This window comes from Montipora foliosa, unplaced genomic scaffold, assembly GCF_036669935.1.
Source record: "Montipora foliosa isolate CH-2021 unplaced genomic scaffold, ASM3666993v2 scaffold_300, whole genome shotgun sequence".
In the NCBI taxonomy this organism is placed as follows: Eukaryota; Metazoa; Cnidaria; class Anthozoa; order Scleractinia; family Acroporidae; genus Montipora; species Montipora foliosa.
The window spans coordinates 75,140-91,068 of NW_027179602.1; the positions used below are offsets into that span (position 1 = coordinate 75,140).

At 37.6% G+C, this 15,929-nt stretch overlaps 2 long non-coding RNA genes across 4 annotated transcripts; one reads left to right on the forward strand and one right to left on the reverse strand.

The window, feature by feature from the left end:
* The first annotated feature begins 3,995 nt into the window (after positions 1 to 3,995).
* Positions 3,996 to 7,469, forward strand: LOC137986934 (uncharacterized). Of its 3 annotated transcripts, XR_011120140.1 has the most exons (5): positions 3,996 to 5,418; positions 6,130 to 6,162; positions 6,269 to 6,301; positions 7,122 to 7,151; positions 7,361 to 7,469. It is a non-coding gene; the product is annotated as an uncharacterized lncRNA (long non-coding RNA). The 3 variants fall into 3 exon arrangements; XR_011120139.1 differs by having other exon boundaries at positions 3,996 to 6,162; XR_011120138.1 differs by having other exon boundaries at positions 3,996 to 6,301.
* Positions 7,470 to 9,894: 2,425 nt separating this feature from the next.
* Positions 9,895 to 11,521, reverse strand: LOC137986933 (uncharacterized). Its single transcript, XR_011120137.1, has 2 exons — positions 11,343 to 11,521; positions 9,895 to 10,159 (listed from the first exon to the last, which is right to left on the reverse strand). It is a non-coding gene; the product is annotated as an uncharacterized lncRNA (long non-coding RNA).
* Positions 11,522 to 15,929: the final 4,408 nt, after the last annotated feature.

A 15,929-nucleotide genomic window follows, 5' to 3' on the forward strand; every position in this document is an offset into this window, starting at 1 on the left:
GTACATATAGATTCTCAAGCTAGCGGAGACGAAGATGTTAGGAGCGATAACGAGGAAAAAATAAGAGCCGTGCAAAGACAACTGGAACGGATAGCGAGAAGAGAACGAGTCGACGAGGCGGCCAAAAAACCCCAGTTAGAGAAAGTCGTCTATTCTGAATTACTAGAATTTTGTCGGGAATTAAAATGGGAAGTCTCTGAAAAGACGGGCGTTAACCAAGCTAGAAGTTGTCACGATTTATGTTTGTTACTACTATATTGCTCGGCAAATCCCGGGCGAGTCAAAGAATTCGTTACACTGCGCATTTACAGCGATCAAAACGAGGCCCAATTGAAAGATCAGAATTTTATATGTTTCAAGGAAGACCAGTCTGTTGAGTTAATTGAAGACGCTTACAAGACCAGGTGTACATACGGGCCTAATCGCACTGATCTCACTCCGTTGACATTTCTGACGTACTATCTTCAATTATACCGCTCTAAAATGAGGCCTCGTTTACTTAACGGAAAAGAGCACGACTATTTTTTTGTCAGTCAAAGGGGTGACCCATTTTCTGAGGCGTCCTACTCCAATTACGTGTCAGCCATGTTCGAGAAATATTTCAACGTCAAAGTAACCACCGGCGATATCAGGAAAGCAGTGGTGAATCACTTTTTAACGTTGCCTGAAAGTGGTGACCAGTCTCTCAGGGAATCGTTTGCCACGGTAATGAAACATTCTGTCAGGACGCAAAAACGGTATTATGACGAACGACCGTTAGCCCAGAAGAAAAGTAGGGCACTTGATTTCTTAGCATCTATGGCTTCTCGAGGCCTCGGTGAGGAGTCAGTGGAACTTCTCAGTGATTCCGATGAAGAGGGAAACGTAGAATATCTCCCAAACCCAGGAGAGTTTGTTGCACTAGTGGCAGCCAACTCTACGGGGAGCGCTCCTGAAGTTTTTGTAGCCAAAGTAGTGAGGCTTTCGGAAGACCGAAAATTTGCCATTCTAGCCGAATTCTCCGAGCTAAGACCAGGACGGTACAAACTCAGCGCGGGAAGAAGTTACAGAGAACGTGTCAACGCCCTTGTTTATCCAATAGACATTGTCTATTTGCATTCTGAAGGCGAATACGAACTCAGGACAAGCAAAATCGACATCCATCGTCAGGTGTATAAAAAATAGAACAGTGAATCTCTCTGTTTTTTACTTTTGATTTGCACCGCATAACTGCAGAATGTCTGGATTGCCATCACCACAACCGTTTTGAAAACCAAAGCAAGCGATTTTCAAATTGTTTTTTTTTTTTCCGATGCAACATTTCTTTGATGAAAATTGTCGATCAATTTGAATTAAAAACATTACTTTTTCGGGTTTACATTTTTTTTGTAGTCAGAGTGTACATTTCCTTAAAGACTTTGTAACAAGCCGGCTCAGTGCTATCAAAAAAGAAAAAAAAAGGGTCCTTCATATGATAACGTCGTTATCTCTTTTTAATAAATTTCATTTTCCAAAAAAAAATTAATCAATGTTTTTTTACTTCAAGATAGTTGAAAGTTACAATAGTTTCGTTTCGTTTCGTTTCGTTTGTAGTTAAATACAGCTTTGTTATAGTTCTTTAATTAAGGTCTTCTAAATAAGTTATCAGTTATCGTTATCACTTATAAGTTATTTCAGAACAATATTTACGCAGTGAACTTTACATCCAGGCAATTTAAATATCATAGGCGTGTTAACTTTACGTAATATAAGTAGAATACAAAGTGTCCATCCAAGAAACAGGTTTAACTCTTTGGAGGCTTTAATTTTCCTTAATTCATGGTAGGCTTTGAATCGTTAATGTAGAAAACAGGAGCCCATGACTAGAAGCCTTCAACTCCGATACTAGGTTTATGTAACGGCATTTTCATAACTCGAGCCATCTTCGGCTTGCAGGAGTAACCATTAGCAATCCTGTGTTTAGTAAGTTATGATTACCTAGAAAGGCATAGTTTCGCGGGAAAATCAATTTAAAATAACTCGGTCTGTGAAAGCGCTATTTCACAAATACAGTGAAAGTTGTAGGCTCCTGGTCATGGGCTCCAGCTATTAGTCAATATGTTACTCATTGAAAAAAAAAAATAGGTCTATTAAATTCAAGATTAGCCGGGATGCTAGTTAAGTGATAAAACAGCATCCCGTTTCAAAGGAATAAAAATTATAGACACAGACTATAAGACGTTGGTCCGTTGGTGTTAGCTTAAAGAAAATGAACTTGTTAATCAATTAGTAGATCATTATGTCGGTTGAGAGTTATTGTTATGCCAGCTACAGTGATTTTTCACAAGTGTCCTCAACTTACTCAAAGGTGTTGAATAACAACGTTTATACGATGATCATAAATAAAACAATTGTTATTTTCTGACATACTTGATTTGTCTTTGAACTCGAAGAGTTGACGTTTTATTGGGTGAGGGGTGGGGGAGACATTGGGCAACAACTCACAATTGGCATGTATTTTGTTCTTTAAGGGACTCATTCGAGCAGCAATCAAATAGAGTTTTTCGTTATACAAATCCTTCTAGTAAAGATTCGTTGTTAGTCTAGAAGGGAGCTTAAACACGCGCGTTTTTGAGACGCGGACGGCAACCGGAATAGAACATTTCGCGTGCCAGGAAAGTGGTATTTCCCAGATTTTTATACTAATCATCTCTCATTGAGAACAGATACTTACTAATGTAAATGTGGTTGTGTGTATACAAATTAAAAGAGAAAACAGCTCACTTCCGGTTGTCGTCCGCGTTTCAAAAACGCGCGTGCTTAGGCTCCCTACTAGTTGCCCTTCTAAAATGATCCGTTATTCGACATCGACAGTTCGTACCCTTAGAACCGTACACTAAACCCTGCATGCCATTTCCTCGCCCTAGACGAGCCGAACACTTAATTCTTTTAGCATTCTCCATAGTTAAATATTACATATAGCTCACCTTTCAAGCAAGACCAAATTGAAGGCAATGACTGGTGAATCTCACTCGCGTGATCCAGTGGTGTTAATAACATCACGAATTTTGAGGTTGAATAAAAAGTAAGAATTGAGCTCAGGGTTCATAAAATTTATTAAATATTGTTTTCTTTTCCAATTTAATAGACTCCTTAAGAAAGGGTTCACCGAAAAAACAAAGGGTTGAAAGTGCGCCTGTCCGATAACTTATGGTCAAAACTACCAGGTTACGCGTAAATTGTTTTTGTTTTGAAATTCAAATTTGCAACGTGCAGTGACGATTTCTATGTCCAATTGATCGCTTGACAATGAAATTAATGGTAAATATTGTCTGATACTAAAATTGTTATCCTTTTTCGAGTTATTTGTGTGCAAAGACGCTCTCAAATGTTTTTTGGTCGATTGCGATGCGTGGACTGGAACGAATGACTAAAGTCATATCGCGTTCTTTGTTTTCTCTCGTTAAAAGACACTTGTTAATTTCAACTGAAATTTTCCTATAGTCTTCACAATGTTTCATATGCGCTAGCGTTGTATCAATACAGTTATAATTATTCCAGCCGAAAAAGTGCGTATTTTAAAAAGGCGTCTTAAGGCACGTCGCAACCCGAAATGCAAGGGGCCTGAGTAAGAGGCGAATGATTGGAGGAGAAAGGTCTCCGCGGTATTTTCAAAATGTAAATACTGTAGCGGACCAGTTTTCAGCGGACAGTCATGGCATCTTCTGGTAAGAGAAGGTTTTTGTTCCTTTTTTTCGTTTTATTCTCTCCCCCTCCTCCTTGCCTCAAGTTCGCGAAAACTACCTAATTAAAGATCAAATGGCGTTCGATCTAGAAATCCATAAGTTCAGGAAATCGTATGAAGAATGTGAGAACAATAATTGACTATTTCTTTCCTAGAAGCTGAGGGCGTGGTGATAATTACGGAACAATGTGAGTATTGAAAAAATTACTTAGTGGGGTTGCCACTTCCTATCCTAGCAGTCAAAGGTCAGAGTTAAACAACAGAAAATAACATACAAGTAAATAGATCTGACTATAATCTTTATTTTTTTGTTCTTTTAGCATTACAAATTCAAACAAGTCATGGTGGGCATAAATTGATTTTTTTGATGTTAATGTTGTGATGAATTTCTGTATTATTAACTTGCTTGAAGTCACTCATGTCCCTGAGGGTCCATACATAAGCCTCTATTAAAAATTCAGCCTTTGATTACCAATCAACACTTCACTACATTTTCTCCTAGAAAACATAACGACCAGTGCACTATTAAATGAACGTAAGTGTTTCACATTGATTAAAACTTGTTGTTCAATTTTTCAAAGTATCTTTCTAAAAAAATAATGCCCACTTAATGTGAACACTTAACACTACATTTTTTCCTACTGTAGAAAACCATGAGATCAGTGTACCATCACATGAACGTGAGTGTTTCACATTGATTAAAACTTGTTGTTCAATTTTTCAAAGTATCTTTCTAAAAAAATAATGCCCACTTAATGTGAACACAAGACTACATTTGTTTCCTAGAGAACAAAGAAAACACTGAAGCATTGAATCCAAGTGAGTATTGAAAAAAAGGGTAGTTAGTGTTTGACTAATTACATTGACATCTAATTACATCGGGCTGCTAAGCGGGAGGTCATGAGTTCGACTCCTGCCGGACCAACACTCAGGGTCTTAAAATAACTGAGGAGAAGTGCTGCTTTGTAATTACATCCGCAAATGGTTAGTCTTTCAAGTGTTCTCGGATAAGGACGATAAGCCGGAGGTCCCGTCCCACAAATAACTTCCATGTTTATTAGTTCCCTATTGGTATTTTAATCCATGTTAAGCGCATGCGATCATTCTGTCATGAAGCATGCGCTATACAAGTTTTTAAGTTGTTATTATTATTATTATTATTATTATTATTATTCCCTGTGGGCCATTAAAGAACCCACACACTATTCAAGAAGAGTAGGGGATGAAGTCATGGTGGGCATAAATTGACTTTTTTCATGTTAATGTTGTGATGAATTTCTGTATTATTAACTTGCTTGAAGTCACTCATGTCCCTGAGGGTCCATACATACTAAGTAAGCCTCTATTAAAGATTCAGCCTATGATTACCAATCAACACTACACTACATTTTCTCCTAGAAAACATACAGACCAGTGCACCATTAAATGAACGTAAGTGTTTCACATTGATTAAAACTTGTTGTTCAATTTTTCACAGTTTCTTTCTAAAAAATTAATGCCCACTTAATGTGAACACTTAACACTACATTTTTTCCTACTGTAGAAAACCATGAGATCAGTGTACCATCACATGAACGTGAGTGTTTCACATTGATTAAAACTTGTTGTTCAATTTTTCAAAGTATCTTTCTAAAAAAATAATGCCCACTTAATGTGAACACAAGACTACATTTGTTTCCTAGAGAACAAAGAAAACACTGAAGCATTGAATCCAAGTGAGTATTGAAAAAAAGGGTAGTTAGTGTTTGACTAATTACATTTACATCTAATTACATCGGGCTGCTAAGCGGGAGGTCATGAGTTCGACTCCTGCCGGACCAACACTCAGGGTCTTAAAATAACTGAGGAGAAGTGCTGCTTTGTAATTACATCCGCAAATGGTTAGTCTTTCAAGTGTTCTCGGATAAGGACGATAAGCCGGAGGTCCCGTCCCACAAATAACTTCCATGTTTATTAGTTCCCTATTGGTATTTTAATCCATGTTAAGCGCATGCGATCATTTTGTCATGAAGCATGCGCTATACAAGTTTTTAAGTTGTTATTATTATTATTATTATTATTATTCCCTGTGGGCCGTTAAAGAACCCACACACTATTCAAGAAGAGTAGGGGATGAAGTCATGGTGGGCATAAATTGATTTTTTTGATGTTAATGTTGTGATGAATTTCTGTATTATTAACTTGCTTGAAGTCACTCATGTCCCTGAGGGTCCATACATAAGCCTCTATTAAAAATTCAGCCTTTGATTACCAATCAACACTACACTACATTTTCTCCTATAAAACATACAGACCAGTGCACCATTAAATGAACGTCAGTGTTTCACATTGATTAAAACTTGTTGTTCAATTTTTCACAGTTTCTTTCTAAAAAATTAATGCCCACTTAATGTGAACACTTAACACTACATTTTTTCCTACTGTAGAAAACCATGAGATCAGTGTACCATCACATGAACGTGAGTGTTTCACATTGATTAAAACTTGTTGTTCAATTTTTCAAAGTATCTTTCTAAAAAAATAATGCCCACTTAATGTGAACACAAGACTACATTTGTTTCCTAGAAAACAAAGAAAAAACTGAAGCATTGAATCCAAGTGAGTATTGAAAAAAAGGGTAGTTAGTGTTTGACTAATTACATTTACATCTAATTACATCGGCCTGCTAAGCGGGAGGTCATGAGTTCGACTCCTGCCAGACCAACACTCAGGGTCTTAAAATAACTGAGGAGAAGTGCTGCTTTGTAATTACATCCGCAAATGGTTAGTCTTTCAAGTGTTCTCGGATAAGGACGATAAGCCGGAGGTCCCGTCCCACAAATAACTTCCATGTTCATTAGTTCCCTGTGGGCCGTTAAAGAACCCACACACTATTCAAGAAGAGTAGGGGATGAAGTTCATGGTGTTGTGGCTGTCTTCTCTCTGTATATGGGAGGGTGGGTATAGCAGGTCCATAGCAGATGAATAGCTGCCAAAATTCAACCTTCTCAAACATCTAAATACCAAATAACATTGCTTAGACCTTGTTTGTCTATTTTTTAAAGTTGCATTCCAAAGGACTGACTCTCAATAATAATGCTAAGTAAAATAATTTGACTCCCTCCTGCCTTTATACTTTAATACAGTAATAAAGTTCAACCTTTTTTTTTACTTTACTCACCTTACTTGAGCAATATTTAAATCAACGTTCAGTTTATTTTGATTACATTTATGCTGTTGTTTACTGGCTGTGTCATACTACATTCAAAAGCTTTGCTCCCTTGGGCACTGCACACCTATTCATTGCCTACATTATGGCCTCATATTATTCTTGTTCTCTTTCTATTTGTAATATAAATTGTGTGTACAAAGAATTGAATGGAATGTCCACTTGATTCACACACAAGTCACATTTGAGTAATGACTACTTTTTTCCTAGACAACAAAGATGGACGACCGCCCAAAAGAAGTGAGTATTGAAGAAAAAAACTTACTTATTGCTTGCCATTGCCTATGTTTGCAGACAATATTTCCTGGGAAAGAGAGGCACAATAGCAAATGTGGCGAATATTGTTCTCTTTCTATTTGTAATATGAATTGTGCATACCAAGAATTGACTTGAATGTTCACTTGATTCACACACAACTCACATTACAGTAATGACTACTTTTTTCCTAGAAAACCATGAGCCACTGGATGGTGGTGGTGAACTGCCCCAAAGGAGTGAGTATTGAAAAAAAAAAAACTAACTTATTGCTTGCCATTGCCTATGTTCGCAGACAATTTTCATAAGTTGCATTGAAAGGACTCTCTCAATAATAAAATTAATGATGGCATCATGGCTTGATGATAGTTGCTAATCTGTACCCACAAGACAGTATTATATTTAAATTATAAGAGATGCGTTTTCAATTTTGTTGTTTTCAGGATGCTGGAGGTGTCAGGGCATTGGACATCTCCAATGGGAGTGCCCCAGTTCCCGCAGAGGCGGGAACAGGGGAGGGAGGGGGAGGGGGAGGGGGAGGGGGAGGGGGAGGGGACGGGCCCTATTTAGTGGGGGCCTGGGTGGCATAAAAGTATGCTCTGGGGGGAGGGTCAACATTTACTACAGGTAGACTGTGGGATTGAAGTCAAGCTATGTATATAAACAGCCCAAAAAGCACCACACTAGCAGAAATAAATTACTTTCATCAATGTTGAAAGATTTCAACCATTTGCCACATGATGCAAACACTATTATGGTTACAAATAAAATATTACAAGTTGAAGTTCTGAAAAGATGTGACTGTGTTACATAGCTTGACTGCCCACTATATTATCTGTAGTACATTTTGACCCAAAAGGCCATTGTCTTAGGCACCGTTTACACGAACGCGGTTTTATTTGTAACCGCATCGATTTTGCTGCGGGTTACACCTTCCGTTTACACGACATCGATCGAGACTGTTACTGAAAACATGTTGATTTGGAACCGCTGCCAAAAGTGGAGCGTTTTGAAAGTGATGCGGTTTTATCTGTCGTCTAAACAGCGAAACCGCATCGATTTGAATACGGTTACTATTTTGGTGCGAAATTTGCATTGTTCAATTGAAAATAGTGAATTTAGCACCTAGTGCAGAGCTCGCTTGTACCATTTATGACTTGGATTTTCTGGTGAAAACGGATCCGTGTAAACACTTCCAAACCGCATTGATTTTGACGCGGTTTCGAGATCATGAAAGTGTGTCGACGTGAAACCGTGTTCGTGTAAATGCTGCCTTGGAAGTAGAATAACAATAATTATTTCTGGCAGCTTCAGTACGGCTAAGACAATGGCCTAAATCTAGAGATATAACCAGAGTTAAGAATAATATTAAACATATGAGCCAGTGCAGTAACTTATATAGTTTTAGCCTTAATATCTAATGTCTGAGCAACACAATAATCATTCAAATGCTAGCATCTGTCCAGAACTCATATTAAATGCATCCTTCATTCAGTTTCAACATGATGCTCTCTTCAGTTACTTTACTGATATCTCTTCATACTTTTGAAAATATGCCTGGAAAAAGAATTAGTTTCTTCTCAGTCTGTAGTAGAAATGAAATGTTTTGCTCAGATATTTCAACATTAAACTCAATTGTCATGTACTTTTTTAGGAGCGCCTGTCGGTTTTAGATGTCATACCCTTATTGTTACCAGTTCATTTGTTTGTACATATTTATCCATTGTTATTCAAGCAATACAAACAGTGATACCATCAGGGCTCACTGTGTCACAGCAGTCACGCCAAAACTCAGACTGCAGTCTGTGCAGACCAGGGGTAAAATATGGTGTTCCCCTCACTATTATTGAGAGCTAACCGTAAACAGGCTAACCTGAATGTCACTTAGGCCTCATTAGGCTAACCAAATGTTATTTAGACCTAATTCAGGCTACCCACATTTTCATTTTGCAGACGGTCTGCACAGTCTGCAGTCTGTGTTTTTCAGTGTCCCGTATCACAACAATATAAAATTACTTGCTCAACTGATTGACGTAAATTATGTTGTTTCATTTCTTTCTTCCTTTATTTATTCAGCTCTCTGGGAGAGTATTGATGTAAAGTTTTTTGAAACTACCATTAAGTCCCTAGCCTAGCCTGGGTGTTTGGGTAACATTTTGGACTGGTAATCAGTGAAATTCAATAATGATGGATGTACATGTAATGTAGTTTCAAGTCACTAGGGCAAAGTATTAAATCAGCAGAAATAGGTGAACTTTTGCCATATATCTTCTGTTGTGTCTGAACAAGAGGATTATTCAACTGGTAATTGATAATGTACTCTAAAACATATTCCCTATGAAGTAACCGGTACATACTTTTCGAAATGTACCTGAAGAAAGAAATATTGTTTGTTTTCAATGTCAAGTAGAAGTTGCATGTTTTACTATGAGATTTTCAACATCAAACTCAACTGGTTATTACTATTGTTACAGGGCAACTGTTAAGTTCTCTGTCTATTGCCCTAGTTCCAAGTAAGAATAATAATATCATTGTCATTTGCAATGTTTGTACATGTGGAGTCAATTTAACTGGCTCAATATTTAAAGCACTTACTGGCTCAAATGATTGAGGTGATGTAGTTTCAAGTCACTAAAGCAACATATTAAATCAACCTCTCATTCACCTGTATTTGAGAAATTCAGGGACAAAAAATTCATGAACTGTCTAAGAGAATAACAGCACCCTGTCTTGGTAGTGAACATGATATTTTTATTAAACTGGACTGGACTAATGGCCAATGATAACTTTGTACTCTTATACGTGACCCCCGCACCCCCCTCTTCTAGTTCCTCAGCAGTCTCAGGCCAACTCGACAGCCAGGCATTTCTTCTGATTTGCTCGTACATAGTTTGTGCTTGTTTACGCAAATGCCTGAGGGCAGACGCCAAGGATTCCTTGAGACAGTCGGTACAGCCCGTACCAAACTCAAAGAACAATGTTTGAGTTATCATCTGTAATATTATGTCAAGGGGGGAAAGAGAGAATAAAAATTATTGTATGATTGCTGACCAAAGACTGCACTCTGTTTTGTCCCAAAGATTTGCAGGGATCCAAATCAAGCCACAAAACTGATCAATTGTTTAGACTTCCATTAATTTTAAGCTTATACAATATGGCTTACAATATCTACTATTTTTAAAGGTTATAAAATAGGCTTTTCATGAAAAAAATCCCAGCATAAAAACCAAGGACTTTTCTGAAAAATAACTGTAAACAACAAAAATCTGAAAAATATTTGAAAATATTTGAGCAGAAATAGAGAAAAACTCAAAATTATATCTTCTGTTACAGAAAGTTGAAAAAGTAGCCTTTTTTTTAGTTAACCAAGATTTCCACCAAATTTGGCTAAAAAAGAAGGAGCTGTGATTTTTTTTAATGATTTTTCAAAATTATGTATGTCAACAAACATGAAAATTGCATTCATTTAATTTGTATTTGACAATCTGGCCCGATTTTCAACGCAAAAAGGACAGTCCCGGCTTTGTTCATGGCATTCAAAAAACAATTGAAGAAATGGTGGCCTGTGCAAGAATATTACGGACCTCAAGCACCTGCATTTTTGAGACAGCAACGGGAGTTGAGCTGTTTTCCCTGTTAACTTGTCTTCACACAACCAACCACATTTACATTGATTGCTAAGTATCTTTTCTCCATTAGAGATGATTACACAAAAAACCTGGGAGACACCACTGTCCTGGCACGCGAAACACTCTCTTCTGGTTGCCGTCCATGTCTCAAAAACGTGTGTGCTTAAGGAGGGTTTTCAGCTGAGCGTGCACGCGCGTAAGCCACACATGCATTTCTAAAGCTGCTTGCGTCAGCTCATTCTAAATGATTTTGCTCACCTTTTCTTCTAATTCTCACACAGATACATCTGCTTTTCGCAAAAGCTATGCAATTTTTGCTCAAACAATATGATGGTCACTTAAACCCTTATTCGTTGCCATGGTAACCGGTATTTTGAAGGAAAATGTCATGTGAGAAATATATGATGGATACTTAATACACTAGCCAAATTTCGTCTTGAGTTTTGATATAATTACCCCAATTATATATAAGGAGAATATGTTTCATTGTGTGAAAAAAAGAGAAATTATTTGCAGCCTCCCTAAGGCCCCTGTTGTCATCACTAACCTCAATTTCCCGTTGTTCGTTTCTAACTGCCGTTTCAAAAGTGCTTGAAATTGTTTTCCTGACATTTTTCCCACCCTTTAGCAGAGGTTTTGCTATGAATAATCATTTCGAACAGTCCGTAAAAGTGAGAGAAATTTCGCAAACACACCACTCGAAGGCTGACCTTCGAGGACAGTGAGGGCTGTTGTATACGAGCTATTGAAGTTTCCACGCTGAAACTGGGTAGATGATTGGCTAAACATATTCACAATAAACCCACCAAATTTGGAGACAACCGGATGTAAACCTATTTTTTCAGGACTACACCCAACGCACGTGCCCAGTGAAAAATGCCAGCACGCGAACGTTGAAGGCAACACCACTAAAGACTCTCGAGCTATGACCACTCGCGTGATCCCGTGGTGTTAATTAGCTGTTAACACCAAGAATTGCGAGGTTGAAAGAAAAGTAAGAATTGAGCTCAGGGTTCATAAAATTTATTCCATATTGTTTTCTTTTTCAGTTTAGAAGACTCTTTGGCAAAGGGTGTAAACTTACCTGAAATTGAACTTTTCGGTCTTATTCGTTTAAAAGAATCCAGATAAAAAATGGAAGCGCTTAAATATGTAATCACACCAGAAAATTGCCGCTTTTTTATCAGGCTATTAGCAGATTTATTTTCCCAATTTTAAAATTTTCAGTCTGCATGCTACAGTGGTGATTTCTGCACCTAACTGATCACGGCACGCGGAGTCACGCCACGGTTGTAATTTTTTTAGCAGGGTTTCTAAGTGCGTGCTATCTCTACAGCACTTGAAAATCATCGAATGAAACAATCTTTGCAATTGAATGAGGTTTTAGACTCCTGAAAAAAAAAACCGGGAGCTAACAGCTAAAAAAACAAAAACAACCAGTGTCCGTTAATCGTGGAAATGCTTTAATCTTATTGGCTGTAAATGACGTCAGATACACCTTTAATAGAAACCGTTATTTTTTACAATTTCTAATTCAAATGTGAGAAGCCATCTAGCATTCGAATATGGATCGCTTTGTTCGCATTCCGGAGAACTTACTTTTAGAAGTTATAACGCTATCAAATGATTTAAAAACTAGTGCGAGGCAACTCCCAGCAAGTGCTCAAGAGAAATTCCAACAGCTACAGAGCAAGTTGGGAGAGATGAGAACTTTTTCTGCGAACGAAGTTGGCAGCACTTCAACCCCGCCGGCGCCCGTAATCGAGGAAAGTTCCTTAGCTACTATTCCTGTGCATGTATCCATTGCACAGACGGGGGAAGCTGAAAACAGTGGCTCAATGATGCCAGGTAAGAGTGCAAATCAATAGGTGTAAAAGAATTGAACTTCGAGACAATTGTCTAGTTATTCATTCTTCTCCTAGATGTCACGCCCATGGAAACAGAGGTTATTGCAGGGGCTCAAACTGGTAGGTTGACATCACAATTTCACATTCATTGTCAACCCTACTGTTAGTCTAAAGATGTGCTATCTTTGATTTTCCGTCTCGTAGCTACCACTCCCATTGCACAGGCGGAGGGCGCCCAAATGAGTACCTCAAGAATGCCTGGTAAGACTTTATACGGCCAAACCAATAGTACAACATTAACTAAGTTTAATGTAGCGTTTCAAAAGGCGTGTCTGATTTATCTGAAACACTTGCCAATTTAAAGGGGTAGTGTCATGGATTTTAGCAAAAATCTGGAAAGCAAAGGAGACCTGTTTTCCAATGGCAAACAAAAAATTAATGGCCAAAGTTTCTTCAAAACGGCTATTTTAGCTCACAAAAACTATTCTTAAGTGTTTTCAGTTACGCGTAGCCAAGATTAAAATGAATGCCAATCTGAAAACGTCGGGCCGACCTTTTGAAGTACTCCCCTTGCATTTTAGATAAATTCCGTAAGAACTTAGTGTGGCTCAATTTAAGAATGAAAAAGTTACTGAAAATCAATTTAGTAAATTTATGGTCAAAATAAAAATGATAATTCCATGATATTACCCCTTTATCCTCTCTTTTTTTGGCTAGACCTGGTTTCCATGGAAACCGAAGCTGCTGAAGAAGCGCCAAACGGTGAGTTGACAACGCTAGTCATATGTATAAACTGTAAATCCCAATTTAGTCAGAAAAGATTACCCACAATTTAAGTGCCTTTGAATACAAAGGTAACTAAAGCTTATTTGAAAGTCGTTTGCAGGAAAGAAACATGGTGTTTTTCATTTTTGAAGTATCGTTCTAGACATTTTAATTTTTTTTGCGTAAAAACTGATGACGTCATCAAACGTTCCAAGGGCAAAAAAATTACAAAATATACAATATCTTCCAAAAACTGAGACCGCTGCTCTTGAAACTTGGCACTTGTAATGTACATCCGCCACTCATGCCGAGTTTAATAATCGTCCCTCTCACAATTTCAGAGCTATTCTTGTTTTTGTGATTCATCCTCCAATGGACCCATTGATTACGTCATCAATTTGCTCATTTGCATAACACAAGAAAATGATACGTCAAAACGGAAAATTCCATTCTTAACCATTTTGAAAACAATTCAAATAGGCAATAATCATTTTTTACTTCATAGACACTTAAATTTTAAGCAATGTCATGTTACCATGACAACAAGACAGCAACCTAAAAACACCTAAAAAACATCACAGGAGTGAAATCAAAGCCATCTTAAATTTGCGATTTGTGGAGGTAGCTGTGAATATGCACTGGATGGTTTTAAATCCACGCAGCTCATTACTTCTTTAGCAAAACAAGTAAAGGGGCTGTGTCACAAAACATAGTCCAAAATCTAGTTTACTGGGAACTGGCAGCTAAATGATAGGACAAAATGTAAAATAACATTTTAAAACAATGAAGGGAGGAGGTTAAGTAAAATACCTCAGTTTATGTCTTAAAATTTTGTGTGACTCTGAAGACATTTACCTTTTGTGATGTTAGGTTAAAGTTGCCTTGTTCTCAAAGTAGTCTCATATCAAGGACGGAGCAAGTAATTGGTAAAACTACACAAAATAATTGCACTACCATGGACACAGCCCCTTTGATAAATCGGTCACCAGAGTGGCTTTTTGAGCGTTCAGCATTCAAAGACAACTATAATGATTACAGACCTGGGTCTTCCTTAAATAGATTGTCTACTCGTCCTAGTGTGACCAGTTAGGTCACACTATCATGGAGCATGTTTTGTTAAGACATAATTGTTGTTTACATGGTACCCTAACGCGTAGCTGCTTGGTAATACGGTGTTGCACACACAGTCAGTCAAATCAAAAATATTTTTAGAAAGCATGCTTTTAGCATGCATAATTAATATGCAGACTTCTGCATGTTTACCAGTATTTGTTGGATTTGTTTGTTCACAGTGACTGAGAGCCAAGAAAGCAGACCAGTACGTAAACGCAAAAGAAGGGTAGATTGCAAAACAAGATCTATGGTAAGCCATGACTCTCCAAGCTCCAGCCAAATTGTTTTCAGTATTCTGTGATTTTCTTAATAATGTAAACTTATCTTATTTTCAGGTCAGAATTTGGATGAAATGTTTGTCCTAGCAATACACACATATTGACTGTAGTCAATTAAAATACTTAACCATACACTTTATATTCATATGGCACACAGTATTTGCAAGCTGATTATGACCATTATTGATCTCTTAGGGAGAAACTTTGCAACAAGGAAATGGTGATGAAGAAGAACAGTTATCACAACAGGACCTGGCCGACTTACATAACCCAAAGTACTTAAAAGAACTGTTGGCTAAGGCAAGGTCTGCTTCTATGAAAGCAAAACTTTACCTGGAGTATTTGGAAACTGCCACTTCAATGTCGCAGAACACCCAGATTCTATCATATACAATTCTCTGAAGGAGACGTGAGGGCGCTTGCTGGTATTGAGGAAAATCATGAGCGAGCAACACAGGTACAACATACTTATGTAACTAGAGGCATACATAGATACGCATAAGTTGGCTACTGACAAGTGCAGCGAAGCAGTTAAACCAAAGTCTACAAGACGAAAGACATCGACTCTTGAAGCCAGCTTGCACTGTGCCCCTTCGAGAGTAATGTTTTCATACTAATTATGCCAAAAAATGTGTAAATGTGATAAATGAAAATATGATGTGTTCCATTACTGAGCAGGCACCTGCCTAGTTTAGCTTTATATAGCTATTTTGGGTTCCCTTATTACCAACTTTGTCTGTTCTATTTGTATATGTTATAATATATAGTATTTTGTATTCCTTCTGTCTAGTTACATATGAATAATTTTTTTTTCTTGTTAAGAAGGCTATGGACCCCCTTCTAGTAATCATTTCTCTACAGTTACCTTTTTTTTTGGCAATGATTGTGTTCTATTTAACAATTTCTTTGTCTGGTCTGGTTTGACTGACGACCACATTCGGTGAATCAAAGGACCAACACAGAGGATGCCTAGCCACGTAACTTGATTTATCACATGTTTTTGAGGGAGGCAACAGCACGTGAACAGTCTAACACAAAATCATTAGCATGGATGTTCAAGAACTATATTTCTAGTTTTGTCCAATAACAATCCCATGCTGCAGTTTACGAAAAAAAAAACTGCCTCAGATT